Raw genomic sequence first — 16,181 nt, 5'->3', positions numbered from 1 at the left:
TTGTGTTGTTTGTCTTTTTGTAATATTAACAATGGTTAATGCTTAGATTCATTTAGTTATTGGGGCTTCTAAGATGATGATATTCCATTTTGACATTTTTTTTTCATTTATCACTTGGGATACAAAGAATTGCTTCCCTTTATCTACTTTACATTTTATTTATTTATTTATTTGTTTATTTATTTATTTATTATTTTTTGTGATGGAGTCTCACTCTGTTGCCTAGGCTGGAGTGCAGTGGTGCAATCCCGGCTCACTGCAACCTCCACCTCCTGGGTTCAAGTGATTCTCATGCCTCAGCCTCCCAAGTAGCTGGGATTACAGGTGTGCGCCACCACATCCAGCTAATTTTTGTATTTTTAGTAGAGATGGGGTTTCGCCATGTTGGCCAGGCTTGTCTTGAATTCCTAACCTCAAGTGATCCACCCACCTCCAAAAGTGCTGGGATTACAGGCATGAGCCACTGTGCCCAGCCCCTTATTTACTTTTTAGTTACCCAGTGATATAGTTCATACAGAGAGAGAAGATAAATATTTGATTCTTTTTATCGACCAGGTTTCAAAATAATAAGTTGGTTCTCTTTCATCCTCCAAAGGTTTATATACATACATGAACTCGTGGACTTAAGCATTTTTAATGGGTTCCATTTAATTGCAGTTATCTTTCTGAAAGCTCAAATTACTGCATCTTTGACCGGTGGAAGCCTTTGAAAGTTGGCTTCTGTTTGTTTTTTCCTGGATGTTATTCTTGGATGTTCTTTGTGGATATAAAACTCTTGTGAACTGAAAAATCAAGAACTACTTCTCCAGCTCAGGCCTGTCTCTGATTCATTCATGGCCTTAAATGACCAGGGAATATGTTTTGAAGAGTGGGGCACACCCTCTATAGAAAGGGAATACATGGTTTCTGTTTACAAATATTGCTGGCTTTGTCTTTAGAGACCTGAACGCTGGCTTCCTGTTGAGCCATTCTCCTCTGGAAATGAGATTGCCTCACCAGTGTTTTTCACCTTTTCCGGAAAGATCTGATATTAATAGTTTTCTCTAGAATAACTTATTCTTTTAGGAGGCATGTGCTCTTGTCTAGACAAATATCTGGAATAAAACTGAAAATAGTTGAAAATCTGCCTTTTAACATTTCCCCCTGAAATTTTCTATGCAACCCAGTAAAGATCTATAAATAAACTTTAGGAATAATATAATTAATCTTATTAAATGTGAGAGTGCTTCAGGCTTCTTTGAGAGCAGTAGGACTTGCATTAAAGTGAGCTGTGCCTTCAAAATGTAATTTCTCGTCCTGACCGCAAGCTTATCACATCCCTCCCCTTTTAGTGACCTGCTTTTCCTTCAGCTCGAATGCTGTGTTTTTGGTTTTCACCTCTAGCTTGGATAGTTCTGAACATTTTAACTCTCTCATTTTTGTTACTGTGACAGCGACTTTATGGAAATAGGGCTGTGAAGGTTTTTATGATGAAACATTGACAGGAGAAATAATACTTGGCCCAGCACATGAAACAGAATCACCCACAAGAAAGAATAAAGGTGATTTTGAAAAGCTTATGACATCAATGTCTGTTGGCTTATAGCATTCATGTTTGCAGGCTGGGTAATATAGATTTTCACTTATGAGTTCTGTTGTAGCAGACCCTTTCCTCTGCAAAAGATTGGATTCTCTGGCTTTAAGTCTTTTGCCTGACATTCAAGGCCCTCCACAGACTTATTCCTGTCCTCCTCAAAAACACTTAGTGACTTCCTGTTGCCTGTTGGATTAAGTATACACTTTTCACCATGATTCCATTTTTACCTCTCCAAGCCCATCTCCCTGTCTTTCCTATGGACATCTCTTCAGATCAGCTATTTCAGTTGCCTCCATTTCCTGGTACACCCTACATTTTACTACTTTGGTCTTTGCTCACACAGTTTCTTCTATCCAGAATGACTTTCTCTTCTATCTCTATCTGCAGAGATCCTATCATTATTTTAAAATTCCTCCTCCTCCATGAAGTCCTTCCTGATTCCTTCAAAGAAATATCACTCCTCCGAATTCCCAGGCAATGTCTTCATGACAGTTTCTTTATATTATTTTGTTACGTGGTTAGCTGTTGCTGCTATTGTTTATGTGTTTGTCACCACTCTGGGGTGACAACCATACATCCAAATTTTCCTGGGACACTCCCAGTTTATACCTGTTGTCTCAGCACCTTGTCTGGCTAGTACCCCCCTTTTACTCTCAAAATTATCTTGGTTTGGACAATGAATTAAATGGTCACCTTTGGAATAAATGACCAGAAGATTGGGGCTGCATCATACTCATCTTTTACTCTCTGGTCACTTAACACAAGGAGCAGTGTAATTCACATATGATGGGCAGTGTAATTCACATATAGTAGAAAAGAGACTGGCTTGTGTTGGGGCAGGGACCACTTTGCCTGGGTCATCAGGAAATGCTAACCAGATTAGTTTTGATTCCTCCCAGAGATAGTCCTCCTAATGGCACTGCCCAGGGGCTATTATTTTCCCATCAGAAGGTTGGGTTCCCCAAGGGTTTGATAAACAATCCTTTCCAACATGAAGGCTGTGGGCATTGTTTCCCCCTCAGTGGCTAGTGCATTTAGAGCTTCAAAGGAGTATACTTGGGCATTGTGTAGAATATTTAGTTCACATGTGAAAGAGGCTTGCTTTATTTATTTGCCTCCCTTTTTATTTAAAAAATTAACCTACAGAAAAGTTGACAGAAAATAGTACGTAGTCATACTCTCTTCATTTTGCTACGTTTGCTTTCTTTCTCTTGCTTTCTTCCTGTATATACACATAGACTCAAGTTTGTGTTTAAGTAAGATGTATGCATAACTGTTCATATTCTTTTCCTGAACCACTTGAATATAGATTGAGGATATCATGATACTTCACCCTTCAATACTTCTACATGCTCCTCAAAATAAGGACATTTTTCTATGTAAACAATATCATTACTACACCTAAGATAATAATTTCACAGAATCATCTCAAATATAGTCCATATTCAAATTTCCTCAAACTTGTTTGGGATCCAGAATCCAAATCTTATCTTGAATTACAGTTCCCATAATCCCCATGTGTCATGGGAGGGACCCAATGGGAGGTAATTGAATCATGGGGGCAATTACTCCCATGCTGCTGGTCTTTGGATAGGGAGTGAGTTCTCACAACATCTGATAAATGTATTAGGGGCTTTTCCCACCTCTTGCTCACACTTCCCCTTCCTGCCACTGTGTGAAGAAGGGTGTGTTTGCTTCCACTTCCACCGTGATTGTAAGTTTCCTGAGGCCTCCCCAGCCCTGCAGAACTGTGAGTCAATTAAACCTCTTTCCTTTATAAATTACCCAGTCTCAGATACGTCCTTACAGCACCGTGAGAATCGACTAATACAGTAAATTTGTACTGGTTGTGGGGCACTGCTGTAAAGATACCCAAAAATGAGGGAACCACTTTGGAACTGGGTAACAGGTAGAGGTTGGAACAGTTTGGAGGGCTCAGAAGATAGGAAGATATGGAAAAGTTTGAAACTTCCTAGAGACTTGTTGAATGGCTTTGACCAAAATGCTGATAGTGATATAGACAATGAAGTCCAGGCTGAAGTGGTCTCAAATGGAGATGGGGAACTTGTTGGGAACTGAAGTAAAGGTCACTCTTGCTATGTAAAGAAACTGGCGGCATTTTGCCCCTGTCCCAGAGATCTGTGGAACTTTGAACTTGAGAGAGATGATATACAGTATCTGGCAGAAGAAATTTCTAAGTGGCAAAGTGTTCCTGAGGAAGCAGATCATAAAAATTTGGAAAATTTGCAGCCTGATGCTGCAATAGAAAAGAACTATTTTCTGGGGAGAAATTCAAGCCTGCTGCAGAAATTTGCATAAGTAATGAGGAGCTGAATGTTAATCATCAAGACAATGGGGAAATGTCTCCATGGCATGTCAGAGACCTTCACAGCACCCCCTCCCATCAAAGGCCTGGATGCCTAGGAGGGAAAAATGGTTTTGTGGGCCAAGCCCAGGGTCTCCCTGCCCTGTGCAGCCTTGGGACATAGTGCCCTGCATCTCAGCTGCTTCAGCTCCAGCCGTGTCTAAAAGGAGCCAACGTACAGCTCAGACTGTTGTTTCAGAGGGTGGAAGCCCCAAGCCTTGGCAGCTTTCATGTGGTATTGGGCCTTTGGGTGCACAGAAGTCAAGAATTGTGGTTTGGGAACCTCTGCCTAGATTTCAGAGGATGTATGGAAATGCCTGGATCTCCAGGCAGAAGTTTACTGCAGGGGCAGAGCCCTCATGCAGAACCTTTGTTAGGGCAGTGCAGAAGGGAAATGTGGGGTCAGAGCCTCCACTGGGGCACTGCCTAGTGGAGCTGTGAGAAGAGAGCCACCATTCTTCAGACCTTAGAATAGTAGGTCCACTGACAGCTTGCACTGTGTGCCTGAAAAAGCCACAGGCACTCAACACAGGCCTGTGAAGGAAGCTGACAGGGTGGCTGTACCCTGCAAAGCTACAGATGTGGAGCTGCCCAAGGCCATGGGAGCCCACCTTTTGCATCAGCATGACCTGGATGTGAGACATGGAGTCAAGGGAGATTATTTTGGAGCTTTAAAATTTAATTACTGCCTTGTTAGATTTCAGACTTGCATGGGGCCTGTAACCCCTTTGTTTTGGCCAATTTCTCCCATTTGGAATGGGTGCATTTACCCAATTCCTGTACCTCTATTGTATCTAGGAAGTAATAACTTCTTTTTGATTTTACAGGCTCATAGGTGAAAGGAACTTGCCTTGTCTCAGAGGAGACTTTGGACTTGGACTTTTGGGTTAATGCTAGAATGAATTGAGACTTTCGGGTACTTTTGGAAAGGCATAATTGTGTTTTGAATTGTGAGGACATGAGATTTGGGAAGGGCCAGGGGCAGAATGATATGGTTTGGCTGTGTCCCCACCTAAATCTCATCTTGAATTGTAGTTCCCATGTGTTGTAGGTGGGATCTGGTGGGAGGCAACTGAATCATTGGTGCAGTTACCCTCAGTGAGTGAGTTCTTACAATATCTGATGGTTTTATAAGGGGCCTTCCCTGCTTTTGCTCATACTTCTCCTTCCTGCTGCTGTGTGAAGAAGGATGTGTTTGCTTCCCCTACCATGATTGTAAGTTTCCTGAAGCCTCCCTAGCCCTGAGGAAATGTGAGTCAATTAAACCTCTTTTCTTTATAAATTACCTAGTCTCAAGTATGTCCTTATAGCAGCGTCAGAATGGACTAATACACTGCTGTCCTTGTGGCACCCTCCAAAATGTATACCTGTAGGCATATGTTCCTCCTCTGCACACCTTTTGTTATACTTAAGGATCCACGTGCCTCAAAGATATAACATGATTTTTGCCCACGAGAAGTTTGTAGTCTAGTAGAAAAAAGAATAAGATGGAAATGCATTATATATCATGGGTGCTCCAATTTAATTCTGCTCAGGGCACAGCTAAGTTGCAAGGGAGGCAGTGGACTTTTCTACCTGCATGGTTGGGGAGAACAGAATATTATGTACAGAAGGAGTAAGGCTGGAGCTACCACTCATTGATTTTTAAACTTTTATTGAGTACTAGGCACTGTGCTAGTGTCTGGGGATGAACTTTGAACCTGAAACATCTGTACTTCACAGAAGTGAGTATTCATTGTGGGTAATGAGCTTTGAAGTAATAACCTCAATATTAAATATATAACCATCAGTTGTGATAAATGAAATGAAGGAAAAGAATAGTGGACTGCAGAGCATGTAGCAAAGACCAAATTTCCTTTTGGGGTGGGCATCATGGGAGGTCTCACTGAGAGAGTCACACTGACCCTGAGCCAAATAATGAACCTGAAGAATGAGTTCAAGTTAGGTGAGTGAAGAGTAGCTAGCAAGGGGCCTCCATGTTGAAATGTCTCCACTGAGGAAGGAAGCAGAACCTGCAGAGGGCTGGCACAGCTAGAGTCGAGCCCGGGAGGAGGGTAGTGTCAGGTTGAGAGAGAGGCAGGGGACAGGTCACACAAGGCCCAAGGAAGAACTTTTCCTCTTGAAAAAAACCATAATGGTTACATGGGGTCTTTTGGAGTTGGGATGGGGAGTAATTGGTTTGTTAGGACATGGAGAACAAAGTATCCTGATAATTGGAAAACAAAGCAACTTGACAAGGCTGGAATATGGGGTGTGAGGGAGGACATCGTGTTGAATTTTGAGTTCTTAGAAGCAACAGGGAGCCATTGAAGGGTGAGTATAATCAGAGGGGTGATGTATCAAAAGTGTATTTGAGAAAGAGAAATCTCAAAGATGAATGAATTACTTGAAGATGCTGAAGGCTGGAGGATCTTGCAGTTGTCCAGTAGGTAGAGGATGAAGGCTTAATTAAGGCGATGGAAATGCGGTGGAGACCAGAAGACAAAGTTCCTCAGTAGGCACTATCTACAGGATTTGGTTATTGATGAGAGGAGGAAGAAGTGGAGTATTAAATGGTGTTCAGACTCCTGGCTATGTGATGAGTGGAAAAGGATAGCAAGAGAAGGAATTGTTTTGGACAATCGATGGTGTTTTGATTTGCCCCTGATAAGTGCCCCTGATAAGTTTGATTTGTACCCATTAAATGATAAGGGAGATCCAGCCTGATGTTACATAAGCAACTGATTAGTTCATGTTTCCTGGGCTTGAAGAAGTTCTCTCTGAATATTTTTGATCTATTAACATGGTATTTATTAAGCAAGTCGGAAGCATGCAAACTATTTATAAAGGAGTACTTGCATTTTACAACTGACAGATTGCTTTATTCGGAATTACTCATGACAGGCTTTTTTTGTGTGTTTGAGAGACATTTGACTTTGCCACAGTTTTGAAAATATGGTATTTCTGGTATGTTTGTATTGTGGGTTTTCAAAAACAGTTAAATATTACAATTAGGTTTACTGTATTCTGTTTTTTTCCCATTCAGTTACCCATGAAATATACAAGTACAACATCTGGCATTCTTCTTTATAAGAACTCTGGCAAAAGAGCAACAAGGATTAGATTCAGCACTTGTCAAATCATCCAATTGTAATATTTTCATCTAGAGTTGAATCTGGAGCTGGGTGAAACTGCCATGTAAAGAGGAATTCTGCGTAATGTCACGGGGAGCCGCTTAGGAGAATTCCTTTTATGGTTGGGGCATTCTTGAGATGCCTGGAATAGCCCATTTGTATCGTATCATTGAGACAGAAACATAGCTAGGACGGGTCAAGGCACCACGATGACAAGATCCACACAGCACTTCTTTTCTGTTATTTGTCAGACTAGAGCCCTGGTTGGCTGATAATGGCAGACCTTCCTTCTTTACTTCATTTTTCTATGGCAAATCCTTGGTCTGGGAACTGGAAAGCCCCTTTCCTAGCTTGAAGGCCATATATTCTTAGAACTGGAAGGGACCTCGATAACTGTTTTAATCCAAATCCCTGGCACTTCTGCAGATGAGAAAAATGAGACAGAGAGTTTACACAATTTGGTCAAGGTCAATATACCGAACTCCCTGCCCCTGCTAGATTCCCTCTTGGGAATGGGCAGCCTCTCTCCTCCTTTTATTTTTATTTTTGTTTATTTATTTATTTTTGCCAGAAATCAAAGAGTCTTCATTCACTTTATAAAAATCACGTGACTCATTTGAAAGAAAAAAAGAGATGTTTTTCTCTGAAAACTTATTTTTGTTTTATTCTAAATGAGTTTTCGTTCTAACCCAGTGTGACTCCTCTCTATTCTAAGAGCACTTTCACGGCACAGTATGACATCTCTCTAATGGCCAGTGTTGCCTAGTTGGGCTTCAGTATAATGGTTACAGCGAAACCCTGTGTGCTTTGGATCATAGCATCATCTCTAAATTCAGGAAAGAACAGTTTCTAGAAACTGTGGTCAGTGTCACTGCCTGGGCCTTTAGGGCTGGTGATGCTTGGAACTTCTTTAGAAGCAGCTGTTTATTCAAATGAAATTTTTGAAAGGATCTTTGATTTTTGAAATGACAAATCTCATACCTTGGCCCTAGGACCAAGCACCCCATGACTTGAGAGTGCTGATGGGACTTGGTTGCCACTGAAGGGAGGGTGTGAGATGGGGTGGGTGATACCTGGAGCACTGGCCCAGTCAAGGGAAAGAATGAGAGTTTTAAAAATGAGTTGTGAGGGGGAAAGAGAACAATAACACATGTGGTGCTTACCATTTACTGGCTTAGATGGGGGCAAATGGATTCACCAGAAGCCTCTTTCTCAGGAACCACAATGACTACACAGTTCTACCCTTCTCTCCATACCTTCCAGTAGAAAAGAATGGTTTTTGGTCTGGATGTGTGGGAGGGGTGGTAAGTATTGCTCTAGTTCATCATGTTGACTATGTTCTGAGACTCTAGGGGCTTGGCTTAGAAAGTGAAAGCCTTTGCTTTGCTCCTGCTGGAACCTGTTTCCTGTAAGGTAGTGGACACTGCAAGAACCTGTTCCTGAAAAGAAAAGGATCTGGAGGATGAGACCAGAGGGGACACATCAATACTAGCTCAAAACAGAATCCCCCTACATTTTAAGAGCTCAGTTAGAGAAAAACAGGGTCTGTATAGTACGGTGTTCTCAATCTGAACCATTTTGAAGAACTGCAAGAGAGTGCAGTCATCTGAGCTAAGCACAAGGAATGATGAAAAATTGCATCCTGGTGGATTTTCCTCAAGTCTTTGGAATAAACATAAATCTCTTCTTGCTATTGCAAAGCTTAATGCTTTACTGAAATGATCATAGAATACTGGATTATTCTCAGTTCTGTGGGGACTCAGAGATGATCTGTGCTGGGGAGTCTCCATTTGTCCTTTCAGACCCACCCTCCCCCTTTTCCACACTGTTCTGGATCCAGGGAGGCTGGTCTCCATGGATCCCATCAATGGGCTCCCCTGACCTCTGGTTTCTATTTGGATCTGGCCAATGGGAGGCACCTGCATCACCACCTCTTGGTGGTTCCCTTAACCCTGTTCACACCCTGTAAATAGTCCCCTGCACTAAAGCTCCCATTTGAGTGTATCATCTCTTTTCTGCTGGGACCCTGTACAAATACATCATCTAATTCTGTATGTCCATTTTACAGATGAGGAAACTGAGTCACAGAGAGGGCTATGGCTTTTCCGGTTGTGTCTCTTTCCTCCTCATGTTCCCAGACATGGTTGAGTATTTCCAACCTGAGATCCTGAGTCCTAGAGTGCTGGATGGGGATTAGGAGACCTCTGGCACTCCCATCCTCTCTACTTCAATGTGACGGCTCATGCCTAAGAAACTTCTATGTATCAAAAAACTGTGTCCTTAAAAATGGTATTTTAATACGACAAAAAAGTAGTTAGGGAGAAGAGTCTCTGCTGGGAGTACACTGTCATTCACTGGGCTAGTGGAAGGTCAGAAAGTGTCCCTTCCACCATGGTGGAGGCACCTAGTGCCAGGGCTTGGCTAGAGGCCTGTGGGCTGATTGACCCTCACCCACCTCAGCCTGGTGCCCTGTTAATACCGTGGTTCTGAATGTGAATATGTAAGCCAATTTATTTCACTTATACCTTTATATTTTCCTTTTTTATGGGCATCATAAAAATCCAAAAATGTCTAATAGAGCTCTTTTAATATGTATAAAATAAAAATTTTAAGTCTTAGCATTGTATCACACTATAATGTGCCACCATTTCTTTCTTTATAATTGGTATATAAAATAGTATTGTTTCTACAATGAGTGAGTCCTAATAAATGAAATATGGTAGGAAGCTTATTAAATTATCAATATGAATCAAAAGATGAATTGGAAAGCTAAGGACTGAGGATAGCTCTGTTAATTCTTTTGCTCAATAAATATTTATTAAACGTCTTCTGTGAGACCAGTCCTGGTCTAGGCATTGAGGATCCAGCTGTGAAAGACACAGACATGATCTGTGAACTTACAGGGAAGACAAGAAATACTGAATATATATTTGTATATATGATGTTACAAAAGAAAAAGTGCAGTGTTCTTTGGGAGTGTTAATAAATTAGCTTAAGATGGTCAAGTGCAGCAGATGACTTGACTGGAGGAGCAACACTTAAGTGGAGAATGGAAGGACAAGTAGGAGTTAGTCAGGGTGAGTGGGGAAGGAAGAAAGGTAGTCCTGGCCAAGGGAGCAGTGTGTATGAACGCTGGGAGCTGGCAAGGGGTGAGGAGGAACTGAAGGAAGTGTGAAGTAGCTGGAGCTCAGGCAATGGTACAGAGATGAGAGATGAGGCTAGAGAAGTAGGCAGATGTTAAATGATGAAGTGCCTTAGATGTCATGGCAAGGAGTTTGGCTTTTATCCACAGGGGAAGAGAAAGTTGTGGAAGGGGTTCCAGGAGAAGAGTGTTATGCTTAAATTTTAGAATGATCACTCTGACTACTGTGCAAAACTGAAGTGCTGTATATCACAGTCAGATGAAGCAAGCATGGTAGTAGTCATACTCACTTGATTAGCGGGATGGAAGTGGGATGAGCGGAAAATAGCAAATGATACAAGGGAATCCTAGAGCAAGCAATAATCCCCATCACTGATTGCATTCTGCAGATATTATATTCTGATTTTAGAAACAATCAGAACCAGTGCAGAACCAATAATAAAGAAAGAAATAGTGGCATATTAAAGTGTGATACAATGCTAAGACTTAAAATTTGTATTTTATGTATATTAACAGACCTATAAATACATCTGTTAGATGTATTTAGACTTTTTAATGATTATTCCTAGTTCCTGATATGCTAAGACAAGAATTTTATTTTTGACAGAGTGATTTCTTCTGGCTTGAGCCTGCAGTGTGCTGTGAGAGATCCACCACCAGGTAAGTAGAGAACAAGTTTTTCTTAGGTTTGTAAACAACAATTTTCTCCCAAGATTCCCTAAGACATACATAAACCTAACATTCTATGTAATCCTCATTTTAGCCTTATGAGTCTTATTTCCATCTTATACATGAGGAAATTGAGGCACTGGCAACTTGACATGCACAAAAATGTTCATCACAGCATACATTATGATAGTAAAATAATACAAAATGAAAAGGAGAGAATATAAATATCCAACAGTAGGCAAATTTTATTAAATTAATTATGGTACATTCATTTGATAGACGTAGTTTTAAAATATTATCACCTTAAGATGTTCTCTTCTATTCCTAGTTTGCTAAAAGTCTCTATTATAAATACATGTTGAATTTTATTAAATGCTTTTCTATATCCACTGAGATGATCAAATGATTTTTGTGCTTTCATTTGTTAATTTTAGTTTACATTAATGGATTTTCTAATGTTAAGCTACCTTGCATTGCTGAGATAAAACCAACTTTGTAATGACGTGTTACCTTTTCTATACTTAGCTAGATTTAATTTGCTAAGTTTTAGTCATAAATGAGATCGACTAAAATCTTTCTGCTATTTTCCTTGTCAGGAATGGTTTTCAAAATATTGGAATTACTTGCTACTTAAATGTATGGTGGAACTTGACAGTAAAACAGTTTGGGCCAGATGTTTTCTTTGAGGAAAGAAATTTTACTAACTGATTTAGTTTCTGATTTATTTAGGTTTTCTATTTCTTCTTGAGTCAGCTTTGTTATGGTTTCAGTTACATATACATATTTCTGTTGAATACATATGCAGGAGGGGAATTTCTGGATCATAAGGCAGGCATATGTTCAGCTTTAGTAGATACTATCAAACAGTTTTCAAAAATGGTTGCATCAATTTAAAAATTTATGCTACAATCACGAGTGTGTGAGGGTTCTAATTAGTCCACATATTTTCCAAAACAAGGTGTTTTCTGTTTTTGTTTGTTTTTTTAGTTAAGCTCTTCTGGTGGGTATGTATTAACATCATATTGTTTAAATTTGCATTTCCGTATAGACTAATGAGATGGGGCACCATTTCATATATTAATTGGCCATTTGGGTATCTTATTTTGTGAGAAGTCCCTTCAGGTCTTAACAATGTGAAAAAATCGGGTTGTTTTAAAAATTAAATTGTCTTTCTTATTGAGTTGTAGGCATTTTTAATAATATATATTTTAGATATATCCTTGGTAGGATATATGTGTTACAAATATCTTCTCTTTTTCTGTGATTTACCTTTTTACTCTTTTTTATGAACAGAAGTTCATTATTTTATGAATTTCATATATTATTTTACCTTTACATTTCAATCTATAATATGTCTGGAATTGATTTCATTGTGCATGGTGTGAAGTACAAGGTCAAAGTTAATTTTTTTCCATGTGACCAAACACCATTCTTTTGCCATAGCACTATATGTCTATTTTGGTTAGGGTTACTGAGGTATGATTAACACATGGTAAAATTCATTCTCTTAAAATATATGGTTTGATACATTTTGAAAAATGTATATAATCATTGTTTTACCTCACAATCAAGAGATAGAACGTATCTAACACTTGAAAGTGTGCACCTTTGTAGTAAATCTACTCCGTCTACCTCTAGCCCTTGACAACCACAATCTGGATTTGGCTCTCTGGTTTCTCTTTTTTCCAGAATATATAAATGGCATCATATAGTATTTGGCCTTTGTTTCAGATTTTTTCACTTGGCGCATTTTTTTTGAGATTCATCCATGCTGTTATAAGTATCAGTGGTTTGTTCCTTTTTATTGGTGAGTAGAAGAATTCCATTGTGTGGTATACCACAAGTTTATCCATTCACCAAATGATGAAGATTTGGGTTGTTTACAGTATTTAGCTACTAGGAATAAAGCTGCTACAAACATTCATGAACAGGCCTTTGTGAGGACATATGTTTTCCTTTCTCTTGGGTAAATTACTAGGAGTGGGATTATTGTATCATATGGAAAGCATAGCAAGTATATGTTAAACACTATTTTTAAAAATCCCCCAAACTGTTTCCAAAATGACTGTGCCATTTTACATTCCAATCAGCAATATATGAAAGTTTTAGTTGCTCCATAGCTTCTCTAGCACTTGGTATTATCATTGTTTGTAATTTTAGCAATTTGAGTGTATAGCATTATTTCATCGTAGCTTTAATTTTCATTTCCCTAATGACATTTGAACACCTTTTCATGTTCTACTTTGCCATATGCCTATCTTCTTTGATAAAGTGTCTTTTCAAATCATTCACCCATTTAAAAATTATTTGTCTTAATGATATGTAGCTAATTAGAATATATTCTGGATACAAACGCTTTATTAAATATGTGCTTTGCAAATACGTTTTCTCAGTCTCTAGTTTGTTTCTTTAAAAGTCCCAAAAGTATCATTCAAAGAGTAGAAAGTTTTACATTTTGGTGAATTGCAGTTTATCAGTTTTTAAAAATGGAAGAGTACTTTGTTTTGTTTTGTTTTTTGAGACCGAGTGTTGCTCTGTTGCCCAGGTTGGAGTGCAGTGGTGCTATCTTGGCTCACTGCAACCTCCACCTCCCAGATTCAAGCAATTCTCCTGCGTCAGCCTCCCAAGTAGCTGGGACTACAGGTGCCCACCACCACATCTGGCTAATTTTTGCATTTTTAGTAGAGACAGGGCTGGTCTCGAACACCTGACCTCAGGTGATCCACCCGCCTTGGCCTCCCAAAGTGCTGGGATTACAGGCGTGAGCCACTGCGCCCAGCCTGGAAGAGTAGTTTTAAGTACTATTTAGGAAATCTTTGCTAAAATGAAGGATGCAAAGATTTTCTTATTTTTTTCTAGAAATTTTAAAGCTTTAAGCTTTATATTTAGTTATATGATCCATTTTGAGGTAATTTTTAGGTCTTTTGTGAGATAAGGGTCAAGAATGACTTTTTATATGGATGTCTAAATTTTCCAGCATCACATATTGAAAAAGCTACTCTTTTCCCATTTGAATTACTTTGACACCTCTATCTTTCTCTCCCCTGTTTGGTACTCTAATTATATGCATATTAGACCATCATATACTGTTTGACAGCTCTTGCGTGATCTTTTTGTTAAAAAATTCTTTCTCTTTCGATTTCAATTTGGATAAAATTTCTATTAATCTCTTTAAGTTTGTTTATTTTCTATAGTTTCTCTCTTTCATCTAAGATCCTTTATCTTTTCTTGCATTTTATCTTCCTTTTCCATGAGAGCCTTTAACATATTAATCATAGCTATTTTAAAGTGTCTGATTGTTCTAACATCCAGGCCATCTCTCTTTCTAGCTCTGTTGATTGCTTTATTTTGACAATGAGGTGAAGGTTTTTTTTTGTTTTTGCTTCTCTGAGTGTCTTGTAATTTTGATTGCATGTTGGACAGCGTTTGTAGAAGAGCAGTAGATAATAAAGTAAATAATATTGTTACTCAGAATTGGGTATATTTTTTCTTCTGTAAGATTGTTGATATGAAGGGTTGAGTCAATCTTGTTAGTAGTTAACAAGATTGATAATAAGTATTGAGTTTGGGTGGAGTTGAATTTGTGATTGCTGTAGTTACCTTCAGTGTAACAGACTCCAAAGTTCTCCAGTGGTGGACTGCAGTGACCTTGTTCTTGGCATGCCAGAAGATTTTTCTCCATGTCTAAGCTTCATCCTCAGTTTTCAGCAGACTCTTCACCCTTGCTCCATAAAGGGGACCTCTCTCTTCATGTTTGTGCTCTTCTGCTGGCAGTAGATTGCTCTTGTTCATTGTACTAGGCAGAGCTGTGGTAGTGGGGGTGAGTTCTCAGTTCACCTGGGCTGGCCTCGGTCTTAGGTAGGCCTTATGTTTCTGGGCCTTGGGAGTGGGGCTTTGTTAGTGTTCCTGCTTATCTTCAAGGCAGCCAACCTTTGCCTTGTATCTGTGGAGTGTTTTGTGTGGGAGAGAGTTTCTTGCCCCTCCCTCACTGGTAACAGACCTCTTACTTGTGTCAGCACAGGATCCTGGACCTGCAAGTTTCTTGTCCTTCCCTCAGGGCAGATGGCAGGCTTTTGCTTGTACCCCTTTCCAAGAATCAGTGGATTTTTCCTTGGACCTTGGGGCTAGGAAGGTGTTTTGGTCCTCTACCAGTTGTTGAAAGCTTTTGCTTAATATGAAATGAAGTTTGGGAAGTAGACGGAGTTTCTTGCCTGTGCCCTACTAAAAGGAGAACTCCCCAGTCTCCAGCCCCACCCTTCTTCTTTTTAATGAGTGTTCATTGCAGAACCCTGGGAAAAGGCTTGAGAGAGAGCTGGGGCTCATCTCATGTTTCTGAGTCTCCCAGGGATACTGTCATACTAGCCCACACTTGCCCTTTAGAAATTTATTAACATTTTAGCTGTTTTCTTATTCCTGCTTTCATGATGGCTGCCTCTTCCAACTGCGCCCTGCCAAAGGGGACAGTTTGTGTGACCCCTTTCTCCTTGGAAGGGCATGCCACTCTTGGTAAACTTAGTTCACTTGGTTGCCTTGTGTCCTTAGCTCTCTAATGAGTTCAATACAAGTATAATTTTGTTGATTATGAAGCTTTTCTTGTTGTTAGGATGAGAGTGATGTTCTCTGTGGTTTTCTGTATCTTACATGGATGTAGAACTGTGTTGCAACTTTTTAAGAGTCACTGGCTTAAAGGAAAATTTTGGTTGTAAATACAATTGCCAGTCAAAAATGAATGGAAACCAAATCAAAAGAAGGCAATAAAACCACAATCTAAAACTTAATAGGAAAACTGAGAGGACTTTTATTTTATTCTTTTCTTGGGTTGGCTGTGTTTGGCATTTTTCTTTGTTCCTTTGCAGGAAATACATGGCTACAGTGGCAGGAATGTTGCAATAGAATAGCTTTATTCTGAGGTCTGGGGTAAGGGGGAGAGGAAGATTGGCTTCTCCCTGCCATAAATACCTTCAAGACAGGGTGATGAGAAAGGGAGAAAAATGAAAAAAATACAAAAATGAGACAGTAGAATGGGCATTCTGGAGAAGTTTGCAGCTTCTCAGAAGAGGAGTGCACAATGAAAGATCTTAAAGAAGGACTACTGATGTCTATGGGTCGAGAAGTACATCATTCTAATTCCACAACTTATTGATTTCCTAGCCATCTTGGGAGCATCACCTCAACTTTCAGCTTGGTTATATTAAGCGTGTACACCCTTGGTATTCAAAGGGTGGTCCAGGGACCAGCAGCATCTGCACCCACTGAGATCTTGTTGGAAATCGAGAATCACAGGTCCCATCTCAGACCTGATGAATCAGAATCTGC

The 16,181-nt window shown here is 39.7% G+C and overlaps 1 protein-coding gene across 5 annotated transcripts in view; it reads left to right on the top strand.

Moving 5' to 3' along the window:
* The window catches only part of NCALD (neurocalcin delta), a 447,618-nt gene that overhangs the window by 95,216 nt on the left and 336,221 nt on the right, over nucleotides 1-16,181 (top strand). For all 5 annotated transcript variants that reach the window (XM_058444301.1, XM_032760151.2, XM_058444297.1 and 2 more), the window contains exon 2: nucleotides 10,804-10,856. The gene's annotated coding sequence lies outside the window, so the exon portion shown is untranslated. The remainder of the gene's footprint in view (nucleotides 1-10,803; nucleotides 10,857-16,181) is intronic.

Source organism: Hylobates moloch, unplaced genomic scaffold (genome assembly GCF_009828535.3).
Source record: "Hylobates moloch isolate HMO894 unplaced genomic scaffold, HMol_V3 SCAFFOLD_9, whole genome shotgun sequence".
NCBI classification, from domain to species: Eukaryota; Metazoa; Chordata; class Mammalia; order Primates; family Hylobatidae; genus Hylobates; species Hylobates moloch.
The sequence above is the reverse complement of the archived record's forward strand: the minus strand, read 5'-3'. Positions and strand labels throughout refer to the sequence as shown.